This window comes from Sciurus vulgaris, assembly GCF_902686455.1.
Source record: "Sciurus vulgaris genome assembly, chromosome: 2".
In the NCBI taxonomy this organism is placed as follows: domain Eukaryota; kingdom Metazoa; phylum Chordata; class Mammalia; order Rodentia; family Sciuridae; genus Sciurus; species Sciurus vulgaris.
In genome coordinates this window covers 120,261,370-120,273,634 of record NC_136462.1, presented here as the reverse complement: position 1 = coordinate 120,273,634, position 12,265 = coordinate 120,261,370, and the positions used below count along the sequence as shown (strand labels likewise).

General features: G+C 45.5%; 1 long non-coding RNA gene across 5 annotated transcripts in view; it reads left to right on the top strand.

Annotated features, from left to right (window-relative positions):
- The window catches only part of LOC306655097, a 28,702-nt gene extending 16,877 nt beyond the window's left edge, over positions 1–11,825 (top strand). For 3 of the 5 annotated variants that reach the window (XR_013762196.1, XR_013762197.1, XR_013762200.1), the window contains 2 exons: positions 8,453–8,563; positions 10,186–11,825. This is a non-coding gene — a long non-coding RNA (uncharacterized lncRNA). The remainder of the gene's footprint in view (positions 1–8,452; positions 8,564–10,185) is intronic. The other 2 variants (XR_013762199.1, XR_013762198.1) reach the window with 2 other exon arrangements.
- Positions 11,826–12,265: the final 440 nt, after the last annotated feature.

Below are 12,265 nucleotides of genomic sequence, written 5' to 3'. Positions count from 1 at the left end.
TGTTCCAGATTTCACTCACCTTTCCACCCATGAGCTGCCCACCTACTCCTGATTTTATTTTTTTTAAATAAATGGTGTGTATCACCTTCTAAAAGACCTCATATTTTACTTGTCTATTGTCTTTCTCCTTTAGAATGTGAGCTCCCTGAAGGCAGGGACCTTTGTCTTATTTACAGCTATGTCACAAGAACCTAGAACCTTCTGTCTGGCACATAAGAGGTACTCAACAAATATTTGTTGAACAAATAGATGAATAATGAATTTCCTGTTCATATTCCTTGAATATTTTCTGTCGTTACTATTCATCATTTTAGTATTGATTTGTAAGATGTAGTATATTTAGCAGTTTTTCATGTATCACTCTTTATCACACATTATGCAAGTAATCTGTCTTTGCATCAGTCTTTTTGATGCTTTCTTGATGTGCCAAAGCGCATGATTTTTAAGCTATCACATTATTAATCTTTCCTTCAGGACCTCAGACTTCTTTGTTGTATAACCTTTGCTTTTGCTAAGAATGTGTATTTTCAGTTAAACTGTCTTCTATGATTTTATGATTTCATTTCTTTTTTTTTTAAATACTTAATTCTTTGTTTTATCTTCATCTGTGGTGCAGGAGGAACATAACTTTAAAACAAATTAAGCAATGATCTCAACATGAATCATAAATAAATTTATCATTTCTCAATGATCTGAAAGGCCATTTATCATAATCAAATATTTTTGTATGTTTGACTGGGCTTGCTATTCTGATCATTCTTACACTAGCATTGATTACCCTGCTTTAATAATTGTGGCTTTCTTTTGTTGTTGTTTTGTGATGGTGGGGAATGACCTCAGGACCATACACCTGCTAGTTAAGTGCTCTACCACTGAGCTACATCCACAGTTCCAATGATTGACTCTTGAATTAGAATTAATAATTTCTTTTTAGAAATTGTTCTTTGCTGTTGTTACCTATGTAATCTTTAAGAGTCTTTTGTTGTCGTTGTTATCAATGGACCTTCATTTAATTAATTAATTTATTTATATGTGGTGCTGAGAATCAAACTCACGTGCTAGCAAGTGCTCTACCACCCCAGACCCTTTAAGATTTCTTAAAATGAACTCTAGACCTTTTTTCCCCCCAACATAGCCAAACAAATGCAATAGGCAGCTTCTGAGCCCTGCCTTCAGGAAGTCGCCCTCTTATGTAATCCCTCCAACACCCTTGCTTGTGTGTGGGTTTCTAATGGGCAGAATATAGCAAAAGGGATGGGCCGTTACTTTTGAGATTAGGTTGTAAAGGATGGTCAGTCTCTCTCTGGGGTCCTCTCACTTGACTGCTCTGATGAAGCCAGCTGCTACAATGTCAACTACCTTATGGGTAGCCGACATGGCAAGGAACAGAGGTGGCCTCCTGCTAATAACCAGCGAGGAGTTCAGGTCCTCAGTCTTCAAGTGGAGAGAAACAATCCAGCCAACACCCAAGTGACTGAACTTGAGAGCAAATCATTCCCAGTTAAGCCTTGGCTGACAGCTTTGTTGTAGTTTTGTGACAGACTCTGAGTCAAAGACCCAGCTATGCCCTCCCTGGATCCCTGACCCACAGAATATGTGAGATATTGGATCTTGTTGGTCTAAAAAACTAAGTTTCAGGGTAACTTGTTACACAGCAATAAATAACAAATACAGCCTTCTTTTTCTTTTTCTTTTGTAGTAGGATTAAATCCAGTAACATCCCCAGCACTTTTCTTTTTTTTTTTGAGACAGGGTCTCGCTAAGTTGTTTAGGGCCTCCCTGGGTTGCTGAAGCTGACCACAAACTTGTGATCCTCCTGCCTCAACTTTCTGAATCACTGGAATTATAGGTGTGTTCCACCTCACCTGGCTACAGCCTCTTTAAAATCATGTTTTCTAACAATCATGTATTAGGAAATGAGAAAGCTATTAACTTTTCTGTTTTATAACTGACTACTCTTATTATTTTGTGTTTATTTTCTTAGTTTTTCGGGAAAGACAATACTTAGGATATGCAGAGGTAAACAACTCAGTTTCTCCTACTAAGCTCCCACAATACAGAACACCTCTGTGAACAAATGTGTGACATTTTCCTAAACACACAACCAACAATCAGTTCTGCAGTAGCTCTAATTCAGTTTGGCCAAGTTCGCCAAGCACTCTGTACTTAGTAGTATCAGATCCCACAAGTTGACAGCTCTGTCCCACGAGACCACCCCCACATCTAAACCCATTGAAATTTAGGGGCCCCAGAACTTCTAGCCAACCTGGCTATAGATCTAGGACCCCCTCCCTAGACACCTTCCCAGAACCTCCACATGTCTGGCTATTTGGAAGCCCTCCCAACTCAGTCCTTCTGGGGTGTTATGGAGAAGCCCTAGGGACGGTAAAGCTCCCCATTATTGCTGGATGGTGTGCTTCCTGCCTCCTGACTAGACCCTGACAGATACACCCCAAAGCATATGCTTAACAGATTTAAAAAAAAAAAAAAAAGTTTTTGGTTGTAGATGGAAATAATACCTTTATTTTATTTATTTATTTATTTTTTTGTGGTGCTGAGGATCAAACCCAATGCTTCACACGTGCTAGGCGAGGGCTCTACCACTGAGTCACAACCCCAGCGCTGCTTAACAATTTTAAAATGTTTACTTCCAGATCTTTTATACAATGATTTTTCTGCATTGATTTTACTTATTTGGATTCTTGCTTTCCTTTTTTTTTTTTTTTTTTATCACATGTGCATGTATTTGGATGATCATCAAATAGTCTACAAACTGTTTGCATACACGACAGTTACATGGTCTTTGAGTCCAGTAGTGGTAATAGGGTGTTACCCACCTCTAGTCGCAGAGCCAGTATCAACCAGTCACAAGATTATGGAGCTATTCAACTCAGCATAGTTCTCTTCTCCACACTGTCAGAAACAGGAGGGCATTTTTCCTCTAGTGTGTTTATGGTGAGAACCTGGTGGAGATCCTGGTGGGACACTGCATGACTAGGCTTCCCTGGAATTTCTCCCTCTATCAGATTTGTCCACCCGGACAAATCTTCAGCAAGTCATTGTTCCTCCTTAGTCCTGGTTCCCATGGACGGTTCCACTTGGTGCTACTCGTCAGAGCCCACTGTCCCTGGAAATGTGTGCAGGGACCACCTAGGTGACAGTGTGAACTGTGTCTTGGCCAAGGCTTAGGGCCAGTCTTCGTAACTGAGACAGCTTCTTCCTTTCTGCACTGACCAGCTTTCTTCTCCTCCAGAGGGGCTCAGAGGCCAAAGCGGGTCCTCCCACGGAAGGTGTCTGCCTGCCCTGGACAGCAGGGAAGGATCATGTCCCAATGGTCACTGTTGTTCAGGGGATGTGGCTGTGGGTTTCACGCAGAAGGAGTGGCAGCAGCTGGACCTTGCACAGAGGATCTTGTCCCTGGGAAGTGATGCTGGAGACCTATGGCCACCTGGTCTCTGTGGGGTGTTAAGTCAGCAAACCAGCTGTGATCTCCAGGCTGGGGAGGGGACAGAGACATGGGCAGGGAAGGAGGAGATGCACAGATGGAGATTTCCAGGGATTCAGCAGCTGGGCTCTGAAACTTCACAACTTCTGAACGGAAGAGTGACATCTTTGCAGTCCATATGGGTGCCAGGGATGAAGCGGCAGGTAGAGTATGTTGCTGGTTGGTCTGCAAATTGGTACAAGCATTCTTGTGTAGAAGTTGCCTTTCTTGGCTTCGACCTGCAGAGCAGCAAGGAAAGTGACCTCCTTTATTCTGCCATCTTGCTGTTCGGGTAGATTCTTGATTTCTAAGAGTACCTCTCTGAGTAGATATAGATTTAGATATAGATATAGTATAGATACAGATAAAGATACATATATAGATATAGATATATAGATATAGATATAGATGTATCTCCCCTTCCCATGAAAGGTAGAGCCATTTCTAGCAAATATCTTAAGTTCTGGCATGTAGAAAAGTCTTTTTTACTTGTCTTCATGAATGAATTCACCTGGAAAATTGTTAACATTTTAGGTCACAACAGTGTTTTTTCGAAATTCCAAAGAAGAGTGGCTTCCAAAGTATATTCCACTGAGTACCAGTAGTACCACGTAATCTATGGAAAAGAGTTTCATAGTCAACTAAGTTTGGAAGATGATGCTCACTTATACTGCCAATTTAACAATATGCATGAACACTTCAAAAATCCTGAGAAAACTTCAGTGTAGACTTTTGTCTTGTTTTGCTAAATTTAGCTTTCTCCAAGTTTAATTGATCACAGAACCCACCCCCAGCATAAATACTTAATATTCAGTAGAACCGTCTTCAAATTAGACATTGTAGGATTCTTGTAGATATTTCCCTCTTGCCTTCTCCATAGGTACTTAAAGAGTTATTTCTTCTCCTTCTTCTTCTTCCTTTCCTCCTCCTCCTCCTCCTCCTCCTCCTCCTCCTCCTCCTCCCCTCCTCCTCTTCTCTTCCTCTTCCAGGGATTGAACCCAGGGGTACTTAACCACTGAGCCAAACCCCCAGCCCTTTTTAAATTTTTTATTCTGAGTCAAGGTTTGACTAAGTTGCTTAGAGTCTTGCTAAATTGCTGGGGCTATCTTTGAACTTGTGATCCTCCTGCCTCAGCCTCCCAAGCCGCTGGGATTAGAGGGGTGCACCACCATGCCCTGCCTTTTTAAATTTTATTTTGAGACAGGGTCTTCCTCAATTGCCCAGGTTGGCCTCCAACTTGTGATCCTCCTGGCTCAGCTCCCGAGTTGCTGGGATTGCTGGTGTGTGCCACTGCACCTGGTCTGTGTCCATTTCTTTTTGTTTATTTGGTTTAGATAACAAGGAACCCCTTAAATAATGTACACTCTGTCTTTTCATCAACTCAGGAATATTTTCTTCTCCTTGCTTCTTGATTCTTTCTTTGTCTTCTTTAGGCCCAAATACCTACTGGGTTCTCTGTGGTTTTGTTTTGTTTTTATCCCTTTGGGCTTTTCCTCTGCATTCCCAGAGAATTTCTCATATCTGTGTTCCACATTTCCTGATTCAATTTTTTGTAGTTTCAGTTCTGTGCTTTACATCTTAATGCAAGTTAAAATTCTGCTACCTTTTTAGTTTCTCTACAATCTCTCTCCCACCCCTCTCTCTCTGTACTGAGAATTGAACTCAGGAGCCCCTAACCACTGAACAACATCCCCAGCCTTTTTTAGTTTTTATTTTGTGACAGGCTCTCACTTACTTGCTTAGGGCCTAAGTTGCTGAGGCTGACTTGTGATCCTTCTGCCTCAATCTCCTGAGTCACTGGGATTATAGGAGCATGCCACTACCCCCAGTCAGTCTTCCTTTCTTTTATATAGTTTGTTTTATATCTCTACCTGCTTCTCATTTTAGTCTTTCCATCTTGTTTTTCAACTCTCGTTTCTTAGCATTCATGATTTCATTAAACAAATTGAACACAAAGCAGATGTGGTCTGAAAGTTATTTATGTTTCTGTGATAAATCTTTTTCAAATTATTTCTCTCTGCCCTTTAAGGGATACACTGGCTCTCATTCATGATGCAGAATGTTTTCAAAGGCATGTGTGTTTGCAAGTGTACGTATGTGCATGCAGGGCTATGTGTGCATGTATGTGGTTGGTTTTCTGTGTACTCATTTTAAAAAATGAGTGTTTAATAAAATTTTATTATTTTATCATCAGACTATTTAATAATAATTATTATTTTACAATAATAATGATGGTATAATAATGAATTTTCTTTAGCTTACCATCCACTTGGATGTTTTTGCCAATTGTCCTGTCACATTTTAGGCTGATGTACTGGTTATCAGCAGATGACTGTTGACGTATGTGACACGCATCTTCCCTACTTACCGCTGTAGTTGACCTGCCACAGCACATACATGTGTGAGTGTGCACTTTCTCAAGCATTGTCCTGTTCTTGTCTCACTGTTGCTAGAGCCTTCGAGGGCCATCACCAGCTCGGAGAAAAGGTGGGAGGTAGCTGGGACAGCCCAGCAGGGGACCTCACCTCTGCAGCAGGGGCAGCTCTATATGCCCTGTGTTTGGAGTTGTCAGGCTGTTACTCTAGGTGACTGATGTATCTAAGACATGACTTAAGCCCTTCCTGTCAGGGAAGGAAGGATGTGATCTCTGGGAGAACCTGACTCAGGGAGGAACCCTTCTGCCCTCTGCCTCCCTAGTTATCTACTTGGCAAAGCAACCATGTGGTTCCCTCTCTCAGGCCTCCCAGTCAGCTCCTTCCAAACACAGAAAATCCACAGCACTAAAGAGGGGTTTCCAAATGATGAACTCTCTGTGACCCCACATCTCACAAACTGGCCTCCTAATCTGAGGGCAGTATATTCTAGTGACTCTTCATGGTATTATTCTGCTGTCTCAGAAACTGGAATTTGTGAATCCACCTTCAAGTGTCCCTTCAATTTGGATCATGCACATTTCATAAGGGATCTCCAGCACTGCTGACTCAGGAACGTGCCTTCCCTGGCTTCTGGGCCCACTCAGTCTTCCCTGCTTGATAGGCTTTTGATCAGTTCACCGGGATCTGGGAGGGAGGAGGCTTTTGTAGCATAACAAGATGTCCTGTGGGACTCTCTCCTGTTCTGGAATTGCAGGTGAGACCCAAAGCTAAGTATAGAAGTCAGGAGAGCCTGAGGGACTCTGCATTCAGAGGGCTGCCTGAAGGTGATGGTAGCACCTCAGAGAGGGACTAGCAGGGAAATAGGGGTGGGGAGCAGTCGTTTGCCATATGGAAAGGGCAGCTCAGTGTCTCTGGCAGAGGCTGCTTGCTCCCCTCTTCATGGGGTGGGGGCGATTTCCTCCCTGAAGCCACAGGGAATTTTTTATAAGGGGAGACAAGCCTGTCACCTTCCCCCTCCCCCATAGTCTGTAGACTCCATGATGCACCTCTGAGCTGCCTGAGTAGGGGAAAGGACTGGGGAACAGGTGGCTGGGCAGAGTGAGAGTGTTGAGTGAGGTAGCTGGACTCAAGTGGACAGACTGGTGAGACCCTGAGCGAACTCCCTCCAGGCCTTGGGAGAATGCACAGGCTCTCCACAAAGTCACTGGGCAGAAAGCATGGGGCAGGACAGCCAGAGAAGCTTGACAGCCAGGGGAGCATTGCTTCCACATCCCACTCTAGCCCCCCTCTCCAGTCCCAGAGAGGCCTAGAAGGGGCAGAGGAAGGATGAGTCTAGGGCAGGATGCCCTGGGCCTCTGGGCCATGCCACTGGGAGTCACAGCTCTAGTCTGAGCAGAGATGCGGATGGAGGTAGGGGATGAGCAGGAGTCTTGGTGCCTGAGAGGAGATTTCCAGTAGATGAAAGAGACATCAGAATGGTGGTATGTAACCACAATATCATTAGGATCCCCATCGCCCAGCAGGAGCAGGGATTTGAACACAGCACCATTGGGAGGGGTCATTAAAAAACAATTTCACATTTATAGCCAACAAATTGAGGCTCTACAATAGATATGTTACACTTGAAAAATCTTTCTTCAAAGCAAAAGAGGAAAACAGAGCCATGGAACATCTTAGGGGCTGAGAATGTGCAAAAACATGAGATGAGGACATGCTGGTGAAGATGATGGAGGGGACAATGGCTTGAGGAGCAAGTCCTCATACTTTTGGTTACAAATGACAGAAACCTGACTCATACTAGCTTACACAAAAATAGGAATTTGTTGGAAGAATCCTGGAGCATTACACAGAATCTAAGTAAAAGTCCAATAATGGAGCCTGGGGGTGTGTGATACAGGTGGGCATCAGATACATTGGAACCAGGGATTTGTGAGCCTCACCAGGTTCTTGCTTTTGCTTCCTGCTATAGCCAGCCTCGTTCGGACTTCTCCTTGCAGACTAGTTTAGTCCATAAGACAGATCACTGACAGCCTCTGAGCAACCCAGAGGTTCTGTCATGGGAGAGAAATGATTGTCAGAGGCCATAAGTCTAAAAGCACCAAAGGAGGGGGCGTCCTGATGGAGTTCAAGCCATATGCACAGCCCTGGACCTTCAGCTTGGCCCAAGAGAGGAGCCTCACCTGAGGAAATGAGAGGGGAGCCCTGGAGATGAGCCAGGAGGGGCTGCCCAGGAGAAGGAGGGCCAGGCAATCATGACTGTTGCTCCCTGCAGGACTGTGACTGTCTGCAGAACTGACTATAGCAAGAAACAAATACAAGAACCTGGTGAGGCTCCTGTGGCCCTCTGCAAAGATGGGATTCTGACCACCCTGCCCTTCCTCTACCTCCCAGGATGCTGCCAGCTGCAGAAGCTCTGATGAAACTATGTCCTTTACCTCTCATGAAGCCCATGGCAAGGGTAACAGCCTTGCCAACAGTCATAATGATAACCAGCATTTATTATGTGCTTACTACGTGCCAGGTCCAGGGCTGTGATCCACATGAATTTTTATTTCATTCTGATGGCAACTGTATTAATCCCTCTGTTTTGCAGATGAGGATGCAGAGGTTTGGAGAGGTTAGGAACCCAAGATCACAGCCAGGTGTGGTGGCACATACCTGTTAACTACTTGGGAAGCTGAGGTCAGAGAATCCCAAGTTCAAGGTCAGTCTGGGCAACTTAGAGAGACCCTGTATCAAAGTAAAATAAAAAGTGTTGGGAATGTCGCTCAGTGGTAGAGCACCCCTGGGTTCAATCCCCAGCACTGCAAAAGAAAGGAAGCTGAGGTCACACCGCTGGTGAAGTGCATCAGGGAACGCTTGGCTCCAAGTCCATGCACTTCAACACCGAACTCTCCTGCCTCCAGGATGGAAGGTCTGACTGAGCCTTGACCCTTCCAGGGGAGGTAGAAAAGGAACCTGGCTCAGTGTGTGCTTCTGTCATGTAGACTTAAAGCGTTGCAGCCAGAGCCTGAGGAACCCCGGGGTGGGGGGGAGTCTGCACCTTTTATACTACTAGTAGCTGTGCACTGGAGGTTTTCAGAGGTCATTGTAAGCTCCTGGGGAGATGACTGCTGTAAGCAGCTGCTGTGGTTGGGGAGTGGCCACATAGCCGAATCTTCTATCCTGGCGTCTTTGGGGACTGAAAGGACCCGGGTTCTTTTTTTCTCTTCTCCCTTCATTTCTCATCTCCCTCTGTTTTTTTTCCTTCCACCTACTCTCTTCCCCAGGCTTCCCTGGGCTTGCCAAACCAACTCTTTTGCTAGGTTCTATGTGGGCTGCAGGCACCACTGTGGTCAGCAGAGGGTGCCAAAGCCTCTTCACATACCAGGGCCCAGGCGTGATGGGAGAGCTGAGAGCCAGGCCTTGCAACAGGGCTATCAGCTTCCGGCCCATTCCTCCATCTCTTGGGCCTCAGTCAGCCAATGGGTCTGTGTGCCTGCACCCTGAGCCAGAAAATGTGCACGTGTCCTCGTGTGTGTGTGTGTGTGTGTGTGTGAATGCTCATGGCAGCCTGTGTGTCTGTGATTATGCGTCTGTCTGTGTCTATGAGCCTGCAGAGCTTTTTACATCAGTAGTTTAGTTCACCTCTGGTGTATGCATCTGCATGTGAGTTTGTGCTTGCTTAGGTGTGTCTGTGACTGTGTGAGTACACATCTGCGATGGTGAATATCTGGTGCTTGTGTGTTTGTATGAGTAGGTATACCTTTGTGTGTGTTCATGTATCTGTTACACATATTAGCTGACAATATCTGAGTTTGTTTGGCTGTGTGTGTGTGTGTGTGTGTGTGTGTGTGTGTGTGTGTGTTGTGCGAATTATCTGTTTCCCCTAGGAAGCACATCTGACAGTCCCAGAGCGACAAAAAGGAAGATCAGGAATCAGGGCATAGGGACAGATACTATCTGTAACAAACCACTCATTTTTATAGATCTTAATAAAGTCACTTCCAGGGCTGGCATTGTAATTATAGTTTCTGTTCTACTGTAGGATGGGCACAGAATGATTTTCTACAAAGGGAACGAACAGTTATCTACTAGTCCTTCCTCTACATGAGGCTGTGGTGAGAAACTTTATATTTATTATCCTGGTTGACCATCCTAGCAGTCCTGTGAGCTAGGTAATATTAGCCCCATTGTATAGATGAGGACGAGGCATAAGGAGGTTCAGTAACTTGCCTGGGTCACAGTAGGAAGTGGCAAAATTAAGATTTGAATGCTAATCTGAGTCCAAAGTTCATGCCAGTTTCTCACCTTCTAAAGCTGACCTCTCATTTTCCTCACTTGCAGACCCCACCAAAGATGGGATTGAGAGCGGCCCAGGGGAGTTCCAGGAGCAGCAGCTGCTCATAACGGGAATGACTGAGCAGAGAAATTAATGCTGATGGACAGTTTGTGGCTGATTCCTAGGAGTGAGAGAATAGGAGACTATATTTAGCTGTTTGCTGTGGGCTAGTTAGCTGGTAGGGAGTGAGGGCCCAGAGTGGGAGGGAGGAGCGAGAGCAAGTCCAGTTGTCCGCCCTGGTCCTGGGGTCCTTGCCCTCAGAGCTAGGTCTCTGCAGCTAGTTTTGTATGAAACAGTGGTTGGTGGGTCTTTTGATGAAGGAAAATCCTGATCATATCACCAGGCTGATGGGGCAGAAACTCTTCCAGGTCTGAGGGTCTCCTCTCCACATACCAGAAGCTTGGCCTGTGAGTCATTTTAACCTTGGGGGCACCAAGACCCTGTAGCCCAACACTTGGCAAAGCTTAGATCCAAAGGACAATTTCTCAGCACTGCCATTTTGTGACGTTAGGGGTTGGATTTGTCCCTCCAAATTACTCTACCTCAGTTTCTCCTCCTCATGGGATCAGAACATCCCTCTTCTTCCTCATGATGGGAGATAAAGTCACTTGGTCCTGGTTTGCCCAACCAAGCCAATCCCCAGAGGAACAGGGAGGCAAGGGCCTGCCTTTCTGGTGCCTACCCATCCACCCTGGAGGTCTGTGGTTCTGCCCCAGCTGACCCCACCTTCCTCCTCAACACACTTTGTCCCCTCCATGTGTAACCAGTGGGGCCAGTCCCTCATCTTTCTCTTCAAACTGCCACCACTGTCCCCACTCCAAATTCCACCCACTCACAGAGATCAGAAGCAAAGTCAAGTTTACTGACAGTTTGGGCAGGGAGATGGAGAAGATCATGACAGGACAATTGAAGTTCTTCTGGGACATTTCTCTCTCCCACCTCCTCAGCTCTTCCTCTGCTTAACTGACCTACCCCAGTCCTTTTCTTCACTTACAGACCCAACCAAAGATGGGATTGAGGGCAGGGATGGGATTGCTTCCTAATAGCACAGAGAGCCACCAGCAACCAGGACTCCTGAGTAGGCCCTGGAGCATTATAAACCCATAACAACAAAACTTTTTTATAAGTAGAAGTAGCACAATAAACTTCTTGGCTTTCTGCATCTGAGTAACTTAGACTCTCAAAAAGGACACTAAACTTGTGCCCAGGGATCAGCCAAGCCTGCCCCATCCATGTCACAGGTGAGAAAAAGCGGACCCCCTCCCTTGCCCAACCTGGGTTTCCTTGACTAACTTTCAGAGACAATTGAGTTCTTCTGATATTCAGGCAGGTACACTTCCTTCCAGACCACACTACCTGGATGAGGAACAGAGGCCAGGGAAAGGCCCAGCACCTGGTCTTCCCCCAAGTCTGCTGAATCCGCTGTCTTCCTTGAGACAGCCTCATAGATGGGACCTGGAACAAATGCTGCAAACCCACAAACATGCTCAGGGGCTCATCATACTGGGAGCAAGAAATTGGTGTGTGTGTGTTGGGTTGGGTGATGAAGGCCATGTGGCCCTCTGAGGAAAAATTAAAAGCTCCAGTTTGTACAGATTGCTAATTTCCATGATGTAAATGCTCCTACCATAGTAATTCTAAAGAAACAAAACCTCTGATTTTTTAGCATTTGCCAGTTTCCATGGTGTAAGTACACTCAGGTAGCTGATTTCAGACTATCAGCATGATGACACTGGACACTGGACTGGGAAGAGATTTGATTCTCTTGAGCCAGTACAAGCTGAGTTCAGCACCCTCCTGGACAAGGGAAAGGCCTCCTGCCTGCCTATGGAGCCTGCAGGGCCTACGAAATCTGCTCCGTAGTCCAGTGACTACCCACAGGGCCAGCCACAGAGCAGCACACTGTGGCCCATCAGGCTAGGCTCTGGGTCAACACCCCACTCCAATGTAGTTGGTTATTCTTTGTAGCTGACTTTATAGCAATGCTCACCTAGGGTGGGGCAGGAAGCCCAAGGACTGAGTGCCATACCTAAGAAAATAGGCTTCCTAGATGAAACACCAGGGCTGTCTTAGAGCAGAAGTAGA